Raw genomic sequence first — 21,711 nt, 5'->3', positions numbered from 1 at the left:
TCTCTTATTTAATAGGTAAAGGTAAAGGGACCCCTGACCGTTACGTCCAGTCATGGCCGACTGGGGTTGCGGCACTCATCTCTCTTTATAGGCCAAGAGAGCTTCCAGGTCATGTGGCCAGCAGGACTAAACTGCTTCTGGTGCAACGGTACACCGTGACGGAAACCAGAGCGCACGGAAACGTCGTTTACCTTCCCACCAGAGCGGTACCTATTTATCTACTTGCACTTTGACATGCTTTCAAACTGCTAGGTTGGCAGGAGCTGGAACCGAGCAACGGGAGCTCACCCCGTCGCAGGGCTTCGAACCACCGATCGGTAAGCCCAAGGCTCAGTGGTTTAGACCACAGCACCACCCACATCCCTCTTATTTAATACATAGGTATAAATAACAGGGCGCGGGTGGTGCTGTGGGTTAAAACACAAAGCCTAGGACTTGCTGATCAGAAGGTTGGCGGTTCGAATCCCCGCGACGGGGTGAGCTCCCGTTGCTCAGTCCCTGCTCCTGTCCACCTAGGAGTTCGAAAGCACGTCAGAGTGCAAGTAGATAAATAGGTACCTCTCTGGTGGGAACTTAAACGACGTTTCCGTGCGCTGCTCTGGTTTCGCCAGAAGCAGCTTAGTCATGCTGGCCACATGACCTGGAAGCTATACGTCGGCTCCCTCGGCCAATAAAGCGAGATGAGCGCCGCAACCCCAGAGTCGGTCACGACTGGACCTAATGGTCAGGGGTCCCTTTACCTTTTTTATAAATAACTGAGAGCAGAACTGTTTGCACAGCAGAACTGCTGGCACAACAGGACTTTCCCCCCATCTCCCTCCGCTGTACACCCCCTAAATCTCTTCTGGGTTTTCCACCAACCTCCCATAGCAGACATTTGGGGGGTGGAGCGTTGAACAAGCAGAAGTTCTGCTTCTGCAACTCTTTAGTTGACTACTGCCCTAAGTCCGCACCACTTTTCCTGTAAGGTACATTTCTGCAGTGCTTCAAGGTCTCCTGAGACCCTGGTCTCCTATTGTTCAGGCAAAACAAGCCCTGCCCTGCAGCCAGAGGGAGAAAAGGCCTGCCTAATGATGCCAGTCTGCCAGTTAAATGCCAGGTGCAGACTTGGCAGGTGTTTTGCACAAACCGCCTGCTCAAGTGGCGGGCTGGGGGGGGGGGCCTCCTGCCGGTCTAGGTATCCATCAAAAAGCCACTCGTCATGGCATATTATTGGTAAACCTCTCGGCACTTCCAAATGGGCAAAAACAACTGCCGCCACCGCCAACCAAACTTCTAGGAGAAAATACTGGGCGAGGTGCAATAGCCTTGGTTGTGTTCAAAGCACTCTTAAGGCCTGTTTACGTGATGCAACAGGGGTCAAGCATTTAAGCCCAATTTGGGGTTTAGATGTTTATGTGGGCTGCTTTTGTTGACAAGCAGTGGGTCATGGAAGGGCAATTGATCCTTAAGATTCAGCCTGTCTGGCTTTCTTATGATGACATCCGGCCCTGGACTTCTTGAGACATCGAGCTGCAGAATCCCAATCTAGTTTCTCAGAAGAAAAGCCTGCAGGATCAGGCCAGTGGCCCCAGCTGGTCCAGCATCAGGGGCCGATCAGATGGCCCAAATTCTTCTCCTACTCCAATTTTAGCTCTTTTACTCAGATCTGAATTCGGTTCAGATTTCTCGCTTCCTTTCAACCCCACTGACTCTGGGCAGTTGTGCTTCCTTTACAAATGTGTCCTGGCTGGAAAGTAAGGTGGGATACATACTAGATTTGGGGAGGGGGCCAGATAGCTCGGCTAGTTTCTGATCCATTCTGATACATATATGAGGAGCTGACACACCAGACCAGCCCTGTGCAGGATGCCAGTTCTGGGGGGCAGGCAGAGGGCGCAGGAAGAAAGGGGGAGCAGAGCAGAGCTCAAGGAGTCTTCATTTTTTTTAATTGCTTTGTGTGCCCGCGTCTAATCTCGCCCCTTTCTTAAAATTTATTTCCTGCTGTGGGTTTTCCTTTTTGCAAATCTACCAAAGAATGAAACAAAACCAGGATTCAGGGGTTTTTCTCTGGACGGCGGAGGGCATGTGCCCCATTGGTGTAATGGTGGTGGAAATGCTATGTAGGATCAATCAATAAATCAGTCAATCTTTATTGCAGTCGAAAGACCAGATAGCAGAATGAACAACAGCAACAACATCAGCACCGGGGGGGGGGGGGGGGGGGAGGAGATGCAGTAGACGGAATTGAAAATTCCCTATGTACTTATTTGCATTAAAAATGGCACACCTTCAGCTAAAATCTTTATTCCAGAGTTTAAAATCAGTACTCATTCAAGGGGAGGAGGGACAAAAAACAAGGGTGGGGGGGCTTGAGGAAGGTCAGTTGGGGCGGAGTGAGATTCCTCTGGGGAATGTTGGAGGGTATGAGAGTGTGTGCAGCCCCCAAACATACCTGAAAGTGTCAGAAGAATAGTTCGCTGCTAGCTTCTGACCTGCTTCTCAACCTTCCACAGTGAAGAGTCATTCATTCATTTTATTTCTACGCTGCTTCTCCACACACAAAAACCATGTTCGAAGTAGCTCACAATATGATTACCAGATTTTTTTTCAATGAATCTGGGGACACTTTTTTTTTTTTTTTTTGAAGCTGAGTGCTCTGGTCCATGGGGTCACGAATAGTCGGACATGACTAAACGACTAAACAACAAACAACAATTTGTCCGGGGACAGATTTGCAAATCCGGGGACGTCTGGTAACCCTAGCTTACAACAAAGGAAAAAGGAAGGCGGTTCTAGTAATAAGATAAAAGATTATGTAAAGTGGATGGCTATTAGATGAAAGTTTGAAGTTAATGAATTTGCTGAACCAATTTTTAAGTGGAATACAAAAAAGGGAGGTCTGAGGAAGTCGGGAAAATAAGTCAACTAGAGAAATTTTTAAAAAAGAGGGATTTTTGTTTTTCTTTTTCCTTTTTCCTTTTCTTTTTTTATGTCAATTGTCTGTATTTTTGTATTTTTTCTTGTGTTTTTATTGTCTTATAACTTTTCTGTTGTGAAAACTTATTAAAATATCATTTAAAAAAAAAAAAGGAAGGCATGCCCAAACTTCTTGTTTAGTCATTTAGTCGTGTCCAACTCTTAGTGATCGCACAGACCAGAGCACGCCAGGCACTCCTGTCTTCCACTGCCTCCGTCAGTTTGGTCAGACTCATGCTGGTAGCTTCGAGAACACTGTCCAACCATCTCGTCCTCTGTCCTCCCCTTCTCCTTGTGCCCTCCATCTTTCCCAACATCAGGGTCTTTTCCAGGGAGTCTTCTCTTCCCATGAGGTGGCCAAAGTCTTGGAGCCTCAGCTTCAGGATCTGTGCTTCCAGTGAGCACTCAGGGCTGATTTCCTTCAGAATGGATGCACAAACTAAACGGTGCCAAAAGCAATTTCATAATAACATAGCAAAGCAGCACTATAGCACATACAAAAAAAACAACAACATTTCAGTACTATATAACAAGATTAGATAAACAGCAGCCAGCATCCCAGAGCAAAAGAAACCAGGAAGCTTCACAGTTTCACCGATGAGGAAGACGTTTGTTCAGCTCACATGTAACTAAATTTGCCTTGCCTGAACTAGTTCGTGAACTGAAATGCAGCTACCCTTCGCCCTTCGGATTTTGCTACGTGGATTTCCAACCTCAGCAGCATCACAAAAGTGCACACCAGCAAAACAGACACACAGAGATGTGTAAAGGATAGCAGTGTTCAAAACTGCATTATTGGGGCCGGTGCAGTGTAGTGGTTAGAGTGTCAGACTAGGACCTGGGAGACCTGAGTTCGAATCCCCTCTCGCCCATGAAACATGCCTGGTGGCCTTGGGCCATTGCTGCCTCTCAGCCTAACCAACTCACAGGGCTTTTGTGGGGATTAAATGAGCAGGGAAGGGAAAGAGCCATGTACAGCACCTTGAACTCTGTGAAGGAAAAAGTGGGATATTGATGTGATAAACTAATTAAACAAATAATATATGGGGGCACTGCTTGCAAAAAACCTTACAACAGGAAAAAAAATAGCATAGGGAAATGTGTATATTAGGAAACTTCATACAGATCAATTATTATTATTATTATTATTATTATTATTATTATTATTATTATTATTACTATTTACTTATACCCGACCCATCTGGCTGGGTCTCCCCCAGCCACTCTGGGCTGCTCCCAACAGGATATTAAAAACACAAAAAACATCAAACATCAAAAGCTTCCCTAAACAGGGCTGCCTTCAGATGTCTTGTAAAAGTCAGATAGTTGCTTATTTCCTTAACATCTGCTGGGAGGGTGTTCCACAGGGCGGGTGCCACCACCGAGAAGGCCCTCTGCCTGGTTCCCTGTAACCTCACTTCTTGCAGGGAGGGAACCGCCAGAAGGCCCTCGGAGCTGGACCTCAGTGTCCGGGCTGAATGATGGGGGTGGAGACGCTCCTTCAGGTCTTCTGCCTAGCTGCTGCATTGTAGTTTCTGGGTCACCTTCAAAGGTAGCCCTGGGCTGTCGTTTTTTTAAATGCACAAATTGATGGGGGTCAAAGACCGGAGAAATGGGAGCTCTGTTCCTTGCACCCATTCTGTTGCACGCAGAGTGGGAGTGGGTGCCTTACCTAACCCCTATAGAAAAAAGACAGTCGCGGAACTGAGAAGTTGCACAAAACAAATGAAATACCATGAAAATCCCTGAAACGAGAAGTAATCGACTATAAATATTATCTAGTGGAAATCAACTAAATAAAAATCAAAAAGCTTAAAGAAGAAAATCAGAAAAATAGAACAAAACCTTAACTGGATGCTGGCTACAAACCTCATTTCACCGAACTATTCAGTTTCCTCAGAAGGAAATAGAGAAATCATAAACTTTAAATGGCCAAAATTCAAACAAGGGTAGAACCCCCAAAATTCTTACATATTAGATTGAGAACTCAAAAGTACAGTTTACAAAAAAGGTTTGAAAACCTAAATAGCAAGCTTTACAAACTCAGGAATAGTGAATTTACAAAAAAGGTTTGAAAACCTAAATAGCAAGTTTTACAGACTCAAGAATAGGTCTGAAGCGCTCCCATGGTCTAGATGTTACTGCTGATGTTAAAGGCCTTTGGTTCTACTGTCTAGCTGCCCCATTGTAGTTTCTGGGTCACCTTCAAAGGCAGCCCTGGGTTGTCGGTTTTTTTAAATGCACAAATTGATGGGGGTCAAAAACCAGGGAAATGGGAGCTGTGTTCCTTGCACCCGTTCTGTTGCACACAGTCAGAGTGGGAGTGGGTACCCGGCCTTACCTAACCCCGGGCTTAAGAAGAGGGGGAAAGTTTTATTATTGAAAACACCTCGCTCTTTAAAGTCGGGTTTGCTGAGTCAGAAGTGACTCGTGGCTGCAACAAGAGAATGTCCTTGAGGGTACGATAATGAAGGCTTTGAACCTCCTTCTCGTCTCCCAACTCCCATTCAATATATTTTTGTTTTGTCTTTAACCTCTGAGGTTTAGGACGTGTTTGTGCTGCCACCTCTTTGTTTTGCTGTTTGTTTACATGTTGCTCTTTTTTTAAAAAAAAAACACACCATGTTTTTTTGTTGTGTAGAACAGAGGTTAGTTAATAGCTGGGTGGTAAATCATGTTTGCCAGCTGTGGAAAAGGGGTTGTTTAGGAGCCCAAGACCCATCAGGCGAGCCCAACATTTAGGATACTGTTTTGGCACTCCCAGCGTCTCTGTGCAAAGTGAGAAAAAAAGACCTTTTCTCTCTTAAGATTTTGCACAGCTGAAAGCTAAGGATAACAAGTGCTAGTGCTTCCTTCGGGCACCACAGTTCAAGAAGGACACTGACAAACTGGAACGTGTCCAGAGGAGGGCAACCAAAATGGTCAAAGGCCTGGAAATGATGCCTTATGAGGAACGGCTAAGGGAGCTGGGCATGTTTAGCCTGGAGAAGAGGAGGTTAAGGGGTGATATGATAGCCATGTTCAAATATATAAAAGGATGTCACATAGAGGAGGGAGAAAGGCTGTTTTCTGCTGCTCCAGAGAAGCGGACACGGAGCAATGGATCCAAACTAAAAGAAAGAAGATTCCACCTAAACATTAGGAAGAACTTCCTGGCAGTAAGAGCTGTTTGACAGTGGAATTTGCTGCCCAGGAGTGTGGTGGAGTCTCCTTCTTTGGAGGTCTTTAAGCAGAGGCTTGACAACCATATGTCAGGAGTGCTCTGATGGTGTTTCCTGCTTGGCAGAGGGTTGGACTCGATGGCCCTTGTGGTCTCTTCCAACTCTATGATTCTATTATTCTAGTGGCTAGAAGCTTGAGCATTGATGGCTGGTGGTTGCTAGCTATCGTGCACACCTCTGCTACTTTGGTACAGGCCGAAGAGAAGCAGTTTGAAACATAGCAACTAAAGGAGTCAGAAGCTGGTAGGGCTTTTAGGAAGGAGCCTGAAATTGGATTATGGGGCATGCTTCTCCACAGACTAGCACAGTTGGGGATGACTTGATCCTCTCTGTTCACCTCGTATATTTGAAAGTAAACCAATATTGCGAGAACATCATAAGACTCCGCTATAAGTCTCGCCTCACAAGGAACCTTGCCCACACTTGGATCCAAGAAGTTTTATTCAACGTGCAAAAGAGCAAAGTCCTTTTCCAGCTTTTCTTGCAGATACAGTGGTAGCTCGGGTTACAGATGCTTCAGGTTATAGACACTTCAGGTTACAGACTCCGCTAACCCAGAAATAGTACCTTGGGTTAAGGACTTTGCTTCAGGATGAGAACAGAAATTGTGCGGCGGCAGCGAGGGGCCCCATTAGCTGAAGTGGTACCTCAGGTTAAGAACAGTTTCAGGTTAAGAACGGACCTCCGGAACGAATTTAGTTCTTAACCCGAGGTACCACTGTATAGGTAAAGGTAAAGGGACCACTGACCATTAGGTCCAGTCATGACTGGGGTTGCGGCGCTCATCTCGTTCTATAGGCAGAGGGAGGTGGCGTACAGCTTCTGGGTCATGTGGCCAGCATGACAAAGCCGCTTCTGGCGAACCAGAGCAGCGCACAGAAATGCCGTTTTCCTTCCCACCGGAGTGGTACCTATTTATCTACTTGCACTTTGACGTGCTTTCGAACTGCTAGGTTGGAAGGAGTAGGAACAGAGCAATGGGAGCTCACCCCGTCGCGGGGATTCGAACAGCCGACCTTCTGATCGGCAAGCCCTAGGCTCTGTGGTTTAACCCACAGCACCACCCACGTTCCTACTGTATAGATATACAGTGGTACCTCAGGTTAAGTACTAAATTCACTCCGGAGGTCCGTTCTTAACCTGAAACTGTTCTTAACCTAAAGCACCACTTTAGCTAATGGGGCCTCCTGCTGCCACTGCACCGCCAGAGCACAGTTTCTGTTCTCATCCTAAAGCAAAGTTCTTAACCTGAAGCACTATTTCTGGGTTAGTGGAGTCTGTAACCTGAAGCATATGTAACCTGAAGCGTATGTAACCTGAGGTACCACTGTATCACAATAAAAGTGGCGTCCACAAGGATCGTATCACCAGCCCTTTTGAAGAAGAAGAAGAAGAGAAGAGTTTGGATTTGATATCCCGCTTTATCACTACCCGAAGGAGTCTCAAAGCGGCTCACATTCTCCTTTCCCTTCCTCCCCCACAACAAACCCTCTGTGTGGTGAGTGGGGCTGAGAGACTTCAGAGAAGTGTGACTGGCCCAAGGTCACCCAGCAGCTGCATGTGGAGGAGCGGAGACGCGAACCCGGTTCACCGGATTACGAGTCTACCGCTCTTAACCACAACACCACACTGGCTCTTTGAAACAATGGTGGATTTTGCATTCTTCTTAGATGCCATGAACTGGCTTTGAATAACCCCAAAGGTGGCAGAATCGACCCAACAGGCCTGTTGTAAGGCAGAAAAAAAAAACACTCCGTACATGTTGTCCCAAGAATCTTGGGGGAAGGAAGACGAACCAGATGAAAGCTGGTTAAGACATTTAAGAACGGTATGGAAGTGAGAATTTTAGCAGTTGCATCTTTTGCTAACTTGCCCCTGTGTAAGAGGTTTCCGCTGTAGCCAACACCCTCTTCTGCCCGGCTCTTAATATGCAACCCTGCCCTTAGGGTTGCCAACTGACCGTAAACAAAATACATCCTGACCTGTTTCCACGCCTGCAATCACAGCTCACTTTACAGAACTCCTCGTGTGTAGTTCCCCCCAGGATACAGCTAAATCATGAATCATTTCCTAGATGTCAGTAAAGCGAACTGCGGGAGACTGCTCAGGAGCAAGGGTGTGTTGAAGAGATGGCAACCTCCTAGTGATTCTTCCGCCCGCCCTGGAGGAAGAATTGCCCTGAAAACATGATTACATACATGGCTGGCCTGAATGAATGAAGGGTTCAAATCTGCACTCAGCCACAAAGCTCCCTGGGTGACTTTGGGCCAGTCTCTCAGCCTCACCTACCTCGCAAGGGTGTTGTGACGATAAAATGAAGTGGGTATTTATGAATGTTGATGTTGGGCAGAAATTAAGTGGTTTCCAGCTGTAATGCTTTAAGAGATATGGAAAATAAGGTTTTGAATTAAGTAAAAACTAATGGTGAGGATTTGCTGAATTTATAATTTGAATTGGAATATAAGAAAGGGAGGTACGAGGAGGTCCGGAAAATAAGTTAAAAGAAAATAGGTAAAGGGAAATTTTATGTGTTTTTTAGTTGTTTTTATATTTTTTCTTTTTTTGTATTTTTGTAGTTTCTTTTTTGTTGTTTTATAATGTATTATTCTGGAAAATTTCAGTAAATATCTTATAAAAAAAATGAAGTGGGTATTTAAATGTAGTAGTAGTCAGTGCTCTTTTTTCCCCCTTTAAAAAAATGTTTAGGGGTACTATCATTTTCCTACTCATATTGAAATACTGCCCCTCACTGAGGCCAAACTTAGATTCCAAAAATGTTTAGGGGTATGCGCACCCCTGCGTACTCCCAGAAAAAAGTAGTAGTAATAATAATAATAATAATAATAATAATAATTTATTTATACCCCACCCTCCCTGGCCAGAGCTGGGCTCAAGGCAGGTAACACCAGTAAAATTACAATAAAAACATAATAGGAGAGGGGAAAAGCCAACAATTTAAAATACAGGTTAAAAACACAATTTAAAATGCAGCCTCATTTTAATAATAGCCCATAGCACTACAACAACCACAATAATAAAGTGGAACATCTCCAAGAAAAAGCTGGGCCAAACAAAAATCAGATGCGCTGGTTCTTGCACACGCTTACTCCCGAGTAAGCCGGCGCAGCCCATGCTTCCAGCACAACAAAAACCCCTGAACGCTGCACCCTCAACCCTTCGCCACGAGGCGGCGCCGCGGAGCCAATAGGAGGCTCGGGGAGGTGTGGGCGTGGTCCGGCCCAGCGGAGGCCGCCCTCCCTTTGTGACGTAGGAGGTGGGCGGGCCCCGTCTATTGTGACGGCTCCGCGAGAGGGGCGTGGCCCCCGCCTCGACCTGCTCACTTTCCCCGCTCCTGACTGAGCCGGTCATTCATTCATAAAGAAGAGGCGGCGGCGGTAGAGGCTGACAGCGCCGCGCTTGGCTCCCTTTCTCCGGTTTCCCTCTTAGCGCTTGGCAGCCGCTTCTTCCAGACGGACCGGCCTTTCCTCCCCAGGTAAGGAGCCGCTTCTCCCCACCTGCCATTGCTGGATTCCTGCGGGCTGGAAGGCAGGACATTGGGGGTGGTGGCCCCCTTTATTTTAGGGGGCTGCGGGGTCTCGCCCCTCTTCAGCTGGGAGAAGGCGCCCCTTGCCCCCCGTTTGCGCCCCGGGTCGCTGCTTGGAACCGGGGGCTGCGGTGCTTCAGCGGGCAGAGCGCCTGCCCTTGCCTTGTCCAAGGTTCCGAGTTCGAATGCTGCGCAGCTCAGGCTGGCATTGTCCGCCGCTGCGGAGGGACGGTGCCGGCGGTCAGCGTCAGATGGGCAGCGTACAAAACGCTTAGGCCGGAGCCCGGTGGTGGCGGGTCCGATCCGCGGCATCTCCCGGTAGGGCTGTTAAACGTGCTCCAGAAGTGCTGCCAGCCCGTGTGGGCAGCACTGAGGTGGATGAGCCACTGATCTGACTTGCTCGTCTTCAGTTTCTGTGTTGGTGCTCGCGCTCCCCGTTCCCCGGTGTTACTTGCCCATAGACCTTTGTTCGTGAGCAACACATCTGCAACGCTTTTCTGCGCTTGAAATGTTGCTTTAAAAAAATATTAATTCATTGTTTAGACTTTGCTGTAGTGCCCTTGCTGGTCCTTGCTACAGCCTTTCAGTTCCGCCCCAGCTGTCCCCATCTCCTCGGGATATTTAGCGAGGTTTACTTTCAGGTAAATGGGATTTTAGGAGGGGCAGGTTGGATCCGGCCAAGGTTAGTCCAGCACAGGATTCTGTCCTGGAGAGGAACCAGCCAGGTGCTTCAATAATAATAATAATAATAATAATAATAATAATAAATTTATTATGTATACCCTAGCCATCTGGCTGGGCTTCCCCAGCCACTCTGGGCAGCTTCCAAAAAAATATTAAAATATTGTAATATATCAAACATTAAAAGCTTCCCTAAACAGGTCTGGGATGTTTCTGGGATGCTTTTGCAAGCGAGAGGTGGGTTGGGGGTGTGAAGGCAAGGCTCACCCACCCTCCCCATTTCTCCTGGACACCAGGGTCCTCTGGGATATACTCCCCCTGTACATGGAGGTTTTGCCTCGTCGTGGTGACTTAAGGAGCCATGGATGTCCTATCCGAGACACCAGTCCGTGTTGCCACATCTTACTCCCCCGAAACTCGCCGTTTCCGGGTAGCCTTTGGGCATGGCGACCCCTCTGCCCACCTGTTGCCAAGCTGGCGCCCTTCTGATGGTCTGGACCACATCTCCCATCAGCCCCCTAGGTTGGTAGAGGCTGGAGTTAACGCAGACTTCACTGTGATGAAGTCAAGAAGTGTGAAGGAGATTCGCGGACACACCTGGACCGCTCTAACAGTTGCACAGAAAGAGCAACTTCAGTGAGGGCACAGCTGGGCACCCGGTGGGTGGAGAGAGCTGCCTAAGGCTCCTTCTTTTTAATAATATAAATAATAATAAAATTTTATTTCTATCCCGCCCTCCCCAGCCAAAGCTGGGCTCCGAGCGGCTAACACAGCGTTCTAAAATCAATTCATTTTAAAATTAGTTCAAAATAAAATTCATGGCAACCATTGGGCTAGAGTAATAATAATAATAATAATAATAAGAAGAAGAAGAAGAAGAAGAAGAAGAATAATTTATACCCCGCTCTCCCCAGCCAATACCGGGCTCAGGTCGGCTAACAAGCAATAATAAAAACAAGCTGAATGAATACAACTTAAAAACAAAATTAAAATACAACATTAAAATATTGAAACATTAAAATATTAAAATGTAGCCTCATCGCAGGAGGAGAAGGAAAATTACCAAAGGAGGCGGTCAGGCTGTGCCTTGGCCAAAGGCCTAACAGCTCTGTCTCGCAGGCCCTTTAACAGCACCTTCTTGACAGCAGATCAGTCCAGGATCCCCCTTCGCAGGGATCTAGGATCTGGTGGGGAGCCTAAGCACATAGTCCCCTTTAGATAGGTTTTTCCCTTTGTGTGACTCAATGCATGAGAAGGGCCTTGTGGGGAATTGCAATCCCTATGCAAGCCGCTCCCAATGATTTCTGCTTTTTGGTTTTAGTTACGCATTTGCTGCATTTATATCCCAGCTCTTTCTCCAAGCAGCTCGAGGTGGCATACATGGTTCCCCCCCCCTTCTCATTTAAACCCCACAACAGCCCTGTGAGGTAGGATGGGCTGAGAGGCTGGCCCCCAAGGTCACCCTCTGTGAGCTTCAGGGCCAAGTGGGGATGGAGCCCCTGTCTCCCAGGTCCTGGCGTAACGCTCTAACCACTACCCCCCACTGCCTCATCCTTTTGAGTAAGGGGGCTTAGGATTGCGCGGTCCGTGTGCATTCCAACAAAAGTGTGCAGGTCACTCCAGAACAGGTAGCAGTTCAGTTCACATTTAATGCCATAATAATAATAATAATAATAATAATAATAATAAATTTATTATTTATACCCTGCCTATCTGGCTGGGCTTCCCCAGCCACTCTGGGTGGCTTCCAACAAAATATTAAAATACGGTAATACATCAAACATTAAAAGCTTCCCTAAACAGGGCTGCCTTCAGATGTCTTCTAAAGGTCTGGTAGTTGTTGCTCTCTTTGACATCTGGTGGGAGGGTGTTCCACAGGGTGGGTGCCACCACTGAGAAGGCCCTCTGCCTGGTTCCCTGTAACTTGGCTTCTCGCAGGGAGGGAACCAGAAGGCGCTCGCCGCTGGACCCCACAGTCCGGGCAGAACGATGGGGGTGGAGACACTCCTTCAGGTCTACTGTGCCTTTGAGGCTGTCAGCACCAACACTTTGAATTTACCAGGATATGGTTTGGTGTTTCATGGCTGAGCATAGGACTTGTGCTCCCATCTCTTCCTCCTCCTCGCTCCTGTGTTTCCTCTTAAGCAGCTGCTTTCTGGTTTCTTGCAAACCATAGTGTGCTGTTGCATCTGAGCTAAGTACATACCCAGCTAAGTTCGGGGTGCTGGTACTGGCGAACAAAACTCTCACCCCTTATATACACAGCTGAAGAAGAGTTTGGATTTGATATCCCGCTTTATCACTACCCGAAGGAGTCTCAAAGTGGCTAACAGTCTCCTTTCCCTTCACAACAAACACTCTGTGAGGTGAGTGGGGCTGAGAGACTTCAGAGAAGTGTGACTGGCCCAAGGTCACCCAGCAGCTGCATGTGGAGGAGCGGAGACGCGAACTCGGTTCACCAGATTACGAGTCCCCTGCTCTTAACCTCTACACCACACTGATCACTGCGCTACATCTTCAAACATCTTAAGGGCTACCGCATCAAAGAGGGAGCCAGTGGCGTAGCGTGGGGGGTGCAGGGGGGGCCGGCCGCACCGGGCGCAACATCTGGGGGTTAGGGTTAGGGGGCACAAATCCATGGGTTAGGGGACACAAATTACTTGCCTTGCCCCGGGTGCTGACAACCCACGCTACGCCACTGGAGGGAGCAAGCTTGTTTTCTCCTGCTCCGGTGGGTAAGATTCGAACCCACGGCTTCAAGTTACTAGAAAGGATAATCTGACTAAACATCAGAACTTTCTGACATTAAGAGCTGTTGGACAGTGGAACAGATGTCCACAAGCAGTTGTGGACCCTCCTTCCTTCCTTGGAGGTTTTTAAGCAGAGGTTGAATGGCCAACTGTCATGGATGCCTTAGCTGAGATTCCTGCATCGCAGGGGGTTGAACCCGTGGGATCCCTTCCAATTCTACAATTCTATCCTTCTAGGTCAGGGCCTCCAGCAGATACCATTTTATCAGGAGGTCCATTCTGCAGTAATCAGGCCTTTAGTATTGTGGCAACTAGCCTTCGGAACTCCCCTCCCCATGAATATTAAACAGGGACCATCTCTCTTATATTTTTGGCCCCAGCTGAAAACCACCTTCTTTCAGCAAGCCTTTTAAAGCAGGGGTCTTCCCCAGTCTGGATCCATACTGGTTGTGTTTTAAAGATTCTTGATTGTTTGCCACCCTGAGCTCCTTTACAAGGAATGGCAGGATATCGGTGTCATAAAAACAAAAACTTCCATGCCAGCGAAATCCTATTTGGCTTTGACTCGTAAAACTAGACAAGGTCCTTGTTTATGATCCTGCTTTGGATAGTGTGCAAAAAAAAAAACCCCATAGTTTATTGGGTTGCTGTAAAAGAAAGAAAAAAGTGGGGAAAAGGGTATATGAGTCCACATATTCCCCCCTCCTACTTTATTGAAGTAAATTGAATAAATCAATACAACAGAAACAATAGAAATACAAAAAAAAAAAAAAAAACCCCAGCATGGTACATATTTAAGTAGAGTTAGATTACTAAGACCATCAGGAGTCCGCATCTCATTCCTGTAACACCAGTCCATGGTTTAAAATGGTGACAAATGCTCCCTTTTTAGACAGTTCGACATTCACTTTGATTCCTGTCTATGATTTATTAACCATTATTCTCTTCTAATCAACCAATTATGCAAATAGTTTTAGCTCTTGCCCAAGGTCTCAAGGCTGGGTACTCGGCCATGAAGCAGACTGGACAAACTCGGCACAGTTTTTCTTTTAGCCCAGGCATGGGCAAACTTGGCCCTCTAGAAGTTTTTTGAGACTACAATTCCCATCATCCCTGACCACTGGGCCTGTTAGCTAGGGATGATGGGAGTTGTAGTCCCAAAACATCTGGAGGGCCGAGTTAGCCTATGCCCGTTTTAAGCCTAACCTGCCTCACAAGGTTGTTGCGAAGGCAAATTGTAGACCACCTTGATTTACCTTATTTAGGAAGAAACGTTAAGCTTAATGCAGATATTTCGGATAATTTGTATGTGATCCCAATTCACCGAACAGGGGTCTAAACCTAGAATTTCCTTCTGCCTGAGAAGCCAATGGGCTGTACAAGACAGTCCCTTTTGGAAATTAAAAGCGTCTGTAGACGATTTGGCCGAAGCCTTAGGAAGCTTATTAATAGCTGCCTGTAGCGACTGCTCACAAATTTGGAACAAGGGGCTGAGTATGTGCAGAATAATGAGGTTATCTATGTATATACTCACGCCCTAATGTTAAATATGGCTGGCATTATTTTTAGGCGCATCAATGAAAAATGCCCGCCGTGAGACTTAATGCCGCTTCATGTTACACAGCTAAGATATTGTCTTGGTGCTTTGCTCTCAAACAGGCATGTTCCCGGCAGACGGTCTTTGCCAGAAGCCAAGCTTCCATTTGTGGGGTTGTGTCTGAATGTCCCTAAATCAGAATATCCCCTAAATATTCCGGTGCCACGACGGCACTGAGCCTTGGGTGGCTGGGGCATGCAGCCTGGCACAGAGAGCTCTGTGAAGGATAGCTCTGTTGGTTAGAGCGCTGTGTTGATAACGCCAAGGTTTCAGGTTCAAGCCCCATAGCTGGGGGTTGGACTAGATGATCATCAGGGGTCCACTTCCAACGCTACAATTCTATGACTATCATGAAACGCCCTGAAACCTTTTCCACTGGCATGGGATGAATGAATCACATTCGACTACTGTGATTTTCCTCTCTGTTTGGTGATAAACAGGGAATAATTGCGTCTAGAAACTGATGAGTAGTTTTAAGATTATACCCAAACAATTGAGGCAGTGGTGATGATGAGGCAGTTTTCATCGCCTGCTTCCTTGGGGTTAAATGTATTTGATTCATTCTTTTTATTCAAATTTCATTTCATTTCATTTATTTATTGCACTTCTCCCCCAAGGAGGAAAAACTGGCTGCTATGTTACTTTTATTGTTGTTAGCCGCTCTGAGCCTGGCTTCGGCTGGGGAGGACGGGATATAAATAAATAATTATTATTATTATTATTATTATTATTATTATTATTATTATTATTATCATTATTATTATCTCCACAACAACCCTGTAAAGTAGGCTAGGCTAAGAGGCAGTGACTGGCTCAAGGTCCCCCAATGAGCTTCATGGTGAAGTGGAAATTTGAACCCTGGTCCCCCAGGTCCTAGTCCAACACTCTAACCACTGCACCATACTGCCTCTCTTAAATGATGAATGGTTTTTTTTATTTTTTTGGCCCAGTAGGCCACAATTATACTCCCCCGTCGCAGTGAGCCGACTCTGACATGTCAGTGGCGCCTTTCCAAGTTCCCTGCCAGGTTGGGAGGGGAGATCCAGCACAAAGCAGGTTCGCCAGTTTGATCCTGCCTTCTGCAAGTTTCAGGTGCATCGGATTTTGGATGGGCTTCCTTTTTTGTGTGCATTGCAGGATGAGACCTTTCAGTGAATAAGGCCCTTCTGTCCTCCGAGGTATTTCACGTTTGGTATTGCATGCTTTAAAAAAACAAAACACCATCCTAATTTGCGTTTGAGTAAGCAACAAATAGAACGAATCATATGGAAGGGAAATGAGTGTGATTTCAGAAAGAAAACTGCTTTCTATCAAATGGGGAGATCCGGTGGGACAGGCTTTGCCCATGGGCTAGCTAGAAGATATCCCGTCCCCCAATTAAAAACAACGTGTGGCCATCTTGGCTGTAAGTTTCCATACGGTCTGTTCGATTGGCACGAAGCCATGGAAACGGGACCCTGAGAGCGAGCGACAGACAATTATGCTCCAACCAGGTTTGTTCTGGCTCCCTAGCAGTGTGTACATAAACGCAGTCGCTGTGCATAAAATGTTGCAGCTGTGTGTGAACAGAGACTTATTGGAGGGGAGATGAAAAGTCACGTTGCACCTGATTCCAGGTGAACATGAACGCCTTCTTTCTTTTTGTCCTGGATTTTTTTTTTTTACGTATTTGATTTACTGTTCCAGCTTGTTTTTGCTACAGTCTCAAAACACAGCGAGGCAAAGAGGCAGTCAAGTTTTTTGCAAGAGAGGTTTTTAAAACCTGGATGTTCTTAACAGCTTTGGGGGGGCTTTATTCAGTATGGTAGACCCCAGCCGGTTTTTAAATGGGGGGAGGGAGATTGAATGAGGCAGGGTAGGGTCACTAATATTTCTCACTCGCGTAAAAAGCAATTTTGACCATTTCTGGCGAAGGGGGACAAATGAGCGGTTGGGGACGGAGCTGTCCACAGTTCAGCTGCCTCCTCAAACGCCTATTCAGAGCGAGGGGCTTTGCTGCCCTCACTCTGAGCTGACTCAGTGACTTCATGTAACCAAATCTGCAGCTTGGAGATGTCAGATTTATGATGTGTTCGCTGATTACGGTGATCACTTGGGGAAGGAGGGCAGCTGGGGAGATTCAGGTTGCCATGGTAGCAGCGGAGGTTGACCAAGTAGGCTTCTCTGATTAAAAATGTCAGCACCCTGGCTACTGCTGTTCCCCAGAATTTTGCAGGCGAATACTTAGTGTGTCTTAGTTTTCAGCTGGGCGTGGTTTGCATTGTACAATTGCTGTTGTTGTTGTTTAGTCATTTAGTCGTGTCCGACTCTTCGTGACCCCCTGGACCAGAGCACGCCAGGCACTCCTGTCTTCCACTGCCTCCTGCAGTTTGGTCAAACTCATGCTGGTAGCTTCAAGAACACTGTCCAACCATCTCGTCCTCTGTCGTCCCCTTCTCCTTGTGTCCTCCATCTTTCCCAGCATTAAGGTCTTTTCCAGGGAGTCTTCTCTTCTCATGAGGTGGCCAAATTCTTGGAGCCTCAGCTTCAGGATCTGTCCTTCCAGTGAGCACTCAGGGCTGATTTCCTTCAGAATGGAGAGGTTTGATCTTCTTGCAGTCCATGGGACTCTCAAGAGTCTCTTCCAGCACCAGAATTCAAAAGCATCCATTCTTCGGCAATCAGCCTTATTTGTGGTCCAGCTCTCAATTCCATACATCACTACTGGGAAAATCATAGCTTTAACTATACGGACCTTTGTCGGCAAGGTGATGTCTCTGCTTTTGAAGATGCTGTCTAGGTTTGTCATTGCTTTTCTCCCAAGAAGCAGGCGTCTTTTAATTTCGTGACTGCTGTCACCATCTGCAGAGATCATGGAGCCCAAGAAAGTCAAATCTCTCACTGCCTCCAATTGCACAGTTAGATCAGGTCTATTGCGTGGCCTAGAAGATGTCCTTACAGCTCTACAATTCTAGCAATCTGGGGTAACACTGTTCAATTTGCTCTTCTTTCAGTCTTGTAGTCTGGAGTGTGTCAGTTGAGTCAGTGTGTGTGTGTGTGTGTGTGTGTGTGTGTGTGTGTGTGTGTGTTTGCTTGCCAAAAGGGATGTTGGTGGGGGAAGCTTCTGTGAAGTGGTTTTGGAAGGAATGCTCAGCCCTGCAAGCTCATAAATTACAGGCTTTGCAGAAGTCTCTCTATCCGGAATCCTGTTGCTGAAATCCTTGGAGAAAAACTGTGGTCCGCTCCTCTTAACAATACAGATCGTGCACTGAAGCCATGGAAACTCTGCTCCTGTGTTTGTGTGTGTGTGTGTGTGCTTAAAACCACACAGACTTTGCAAACCATGCAATGTGGGCTGCAGGCCGCCTTAATGCAGATTCATAGAACCATACAGCTGGAAGGGACCTTGAGGGTCATCAACCACCCGCAAAGCAGGAATCCGCAGCTCTCCCATACGGGATTTGAACCTGCAACCTTGGCATTTTATCAGCACCACACTTTAACCAGCTGAGCTATCTGCTTGGATTCGTAAGAACTTAAGAAGACCAATGGCCCATCTCCAGTCTCCTGTTCTCATAGTGGCCAACCAGATGACTGGGAAACTCAAAAGCCACATCTCTCGTCTCCTGTGGTTCCCAGGAACTGGGAGTTCGAAGCGTTGCTGCCTCACAACTGTGGAAGCAGAGCAGACCCGTTGTGGGTGGTAGCCCTCAATAGCCTTCTCCTCCACAAATTCCTCCAATCCTCTCTGAATTCTTTATATATATATATATATATATATATATATATATAAATTTTCATTACTTTTTTAGCCTATCATTTTCAACAGTAATTAAACATACTTCTACATCTTATTCAATTTTTTTGACTTCCATCAGTCCTGTCTGAAAAATTTCCAATCCAATCTCTTAGTATGTGTTTCTTATTTTCCCTATTACATTTCAAACTCATAACCAATATCTCTATCTTTTTCTCCTTTGTAACACTTTGTATATTTCTCCTTACAAAACTTCTTGTAGTCCTACTAGCGTCATTTGTTCATTACAGTTGCTCTTTAAATAATTCGTATACTTCTTCCAATCTTCTGTAAATCTCTGGTCCCGCAGGTTTCGAATCCTTCCTGTCATTTTTTCCAATTCTGCGTAGTCCATTAATTTCATCTGCCATTCTTCTTTCGTTGGAATTTCTTCTTGTTTCCATTTCTGGGCTAACAATACTCTTGCCGCAGCTGTTGCATATAAAAACAATTTAACATCTTGCCTATTAATGTCCTGACCTATAATACCAAGTAAAAATGCTTCTGGTCCTCCAATCCTCTTTGAAAGCCGTCTTAGCTTGATGGCTGTCGCTGCCTTCAAGTGGCAGGGAGTTCCGCAGTTTGCGCTGCGTGAAGAAGGGCTTTCCTTGATCTTTCGCCGGAAGCTTGCCCAAAGGGGCTGATGGGGGACCCAGAACATCTGGAGAGTTCCAGATTGGCAAAAGTTGCCCTGGAGGGGTTCCCTTAATGCTAGAGAAAGTCCACACCCTGCTTGAGAAACAGGAAGCAGTTTCTTCAAAGCAGCCAACACCCTCTCCTTGAAGGAGCAGCTAGCACCTTCTTCTTCCTCCCTGACTTTCCTCCTCATTTAAATCTCTCCTCTGCATTTCCTCCACATCTCATGCCTGGAACTGAGGCCTTATTAAGCCTTTGCACTGTGTTAAGAGTAGAGGGGAGGGAACCAGGACAGGATTCCTGCTGAAATATTTGCTCCGGGCAATGTGATGAACTGGTGCGTTAAAATCCCTTCCAGCTTCCCGGTGCGAAGCACATTATCAAACAGGTCTTACTGAGTGGTGAAAGGTCCTCTAGCCCAACCCGCTGCTGTGCCACTTTCAAAACCATCCAAGTTGCTGGGTCACAATCGCCACGTCGAGCGGGAACGAATTTAATAGCGCCGCACGGAATGTTTATTTTATTTGTTTCGTACAATTTATACGCTGCTTGATTGCAAAAGTGAACAAACCCCACAAAGCGGTTTACCTAAAGGTAAACACAAAAAACAAAACAAAAACAATTTACACCAACAACAGTGTTGAGCAATGGTTAGAGTGTCTGACTTAGGACCTGGGGTAGCAGGGTTTGAATCCTCAGGCAGCCATGAAGCTGCTGCTGATTAATAATAATAATAATAATAATAATAATAATAATAATAATTTTTTATTATTAATACCCCGCCCATCTGGCTGGGTTTCCCTAGCCACTCTGGACGGCTTCCAACAAAACACTAAAATACAATAACCTATTAAACATTAAAAGCTTCCCTAAACAGGGCTGCCTTCAGATGTCTTCTAAAAGTTTGGTAGTTATTTTTCTCTTTGACATCTTATGGGAGGGCGTTCCACAGGGCGGGTGCCACCACCAAGAAGGCCCTCTGCCTGGTTCCCTGTAACTTGGTTTCTTGCAGCAAGGGAACCGCCAGAAGGCCCTCGGAGCTGGACCTCAGTGTCAGGCCAGTTGCCATATCTTAGCCCAGCCTACCATAGATGTCAACTTTTCCCTGTTCTTGCGAGGAATCCTATTCGGAATGAGGGAAATTCGCTTAAAAAAAGGGATGGAATGGGGAGGAGGAGAACGATGTGCAGTACCTTGAGATCCTGGGAAGGAAAGATTTGCATGGGGTGGGAAGAACCCCCTACAGTGTGGTGTAGTGGTTAAGAGCGGTAGTCTCGTAATCTGGGGAACCGGGTTCGCGTCTCCGCTCCTCCACATGCAGCTGCTGGGTGACCTTGGGCCAGTCACACTTCTCTGAAGTCTCTCAGCCCCACTCACCTCACAGAGTGTTTGTTGTGGGGGAGGAAGGGAAAGGAGAATGTGAGCCGCTTTGAGACTCCTGAAGGGGAGTGAAAGGCGGGATATCAAATCCAAACTCCTCTTCTTCTTCTTCTATATGTCGAGCATGTGGGTTCATGCTGCGCATACATTTCTTGAAAAAAAGGCTTACACTTATAAGACAGGATTTGGGAACTGGGGGCCGTCCTACAGGTGATGCTCGACCATTCTCCTTTTTTCCTGCTTTTCAGCCAAACACCCAGGTGGTCACACTACAGGTGGAGTTTTGCCCCTTCTGGGGTCAGTCGGGCAGCCTCAGAACCCCTTTCTTCTCAGAACCTCTTTCATCTGTTTTGCATAACTTTTATTAAAGATATTCTTAATTTCCAAAGTATTTGCATTCTCTGCTGCTTCAAGGATACCTAGCGATCAGTTGACGCATGACACTATGCATCTCCACCTGCCAGATGGGTGCCTGGTTTTGGGGAGCATGACGGTGGAAGTGTTGGACCAACGGGGGGGGGAGAATGGACATTCGAGGCATCTTCCCAAGGGCGTTCCATGAAGTCCACGTCCATGAAATTGGCCGTAGACCCCAAATCTATCATCTTCTTTCGCCATCACTCCTAGCCGAGTAAGATTGTCTTCCATGAACAGGATCCTAACAGTGAGTCCGTAAGTGACTGGGGAGGCCAATTCTGGATCCACACATCCTTCCTTCAGATGTCTTCTAAAAGTCAGAGAGTTGTTTATTTCCTTGACATTTGATGGGAGGGCGTTCCACAGGGCAGGCGCCACCACCGAGAAGGCCCTCTGCCTGGTTCCCTGTAACCTCACTTCTCGCGGGGAGGGAACTGCCAGAAGGCCCTCGGAGCTGGACCTCAGTGTCTGGGCAGAATGATGGGGGTGGAGACGCTCCTTCAGGTATACTGGGCTGTAGCTGTCAAGCATGGGTAGGCAAACTAAGGCCTGGGGGCCGGATGCGGCCCAGTCGCCTTCTAAATCCGGCCAGTGGACGGTCCGGGAATGAGTGTGTTTTTACATGAGTAGAATGTGTGCTTGTACAGTGGTACCTCAGGTTAAGTACTTAATTCGTTCCGGAGCTCTGTTCTTAACCTGAAACTGTTCTTAACCTGAAGCACCACTTTAGCTAATGGGGCCTCCTCCTGCTG

General features: G+C 46.7%; 1 protein-coding gene across 2 annotated transcripts in view; it reads left to right on the top strand.

The window, feature by feature from the left end:
• The first annotated feature begins 9,413 nt into the window (after positions 1-9,413).
• The window catches only part of RELT (RELT TNF receptor), an 88,985-nt gene continuing 76,687 nt past the window's right edge, over positions 9,414-21,711 (top strand). Inside the window, exon 1 of one of the 2 annotated variants that reach the window (XM_079973938.1) lies at positions 9,414-9,672. The gene's annotated coding sequence lies outside the window, so the exon portion shown is untranslated. The remainder of the gene's footprint in view (positions 9,673-21,711) is intronic. The other variant, XM_079973940.1, reaches the window with a different exon arrangement.

This window comes from Podarcis cretensis (genome assembly GCF_951804945.1).
Source record: "Podarcis cretensis genome assembly, chromosome: 4".
Lineage (NCBI taxonomy): Eukaryota > Metazoa > Chordata > Lepidosauria > Squamata > Lacertidae > Podarcis > Podarcis cretensis.
This window is presented reverse-complemented; position numbering and strand designations above follow the sequence as displayed.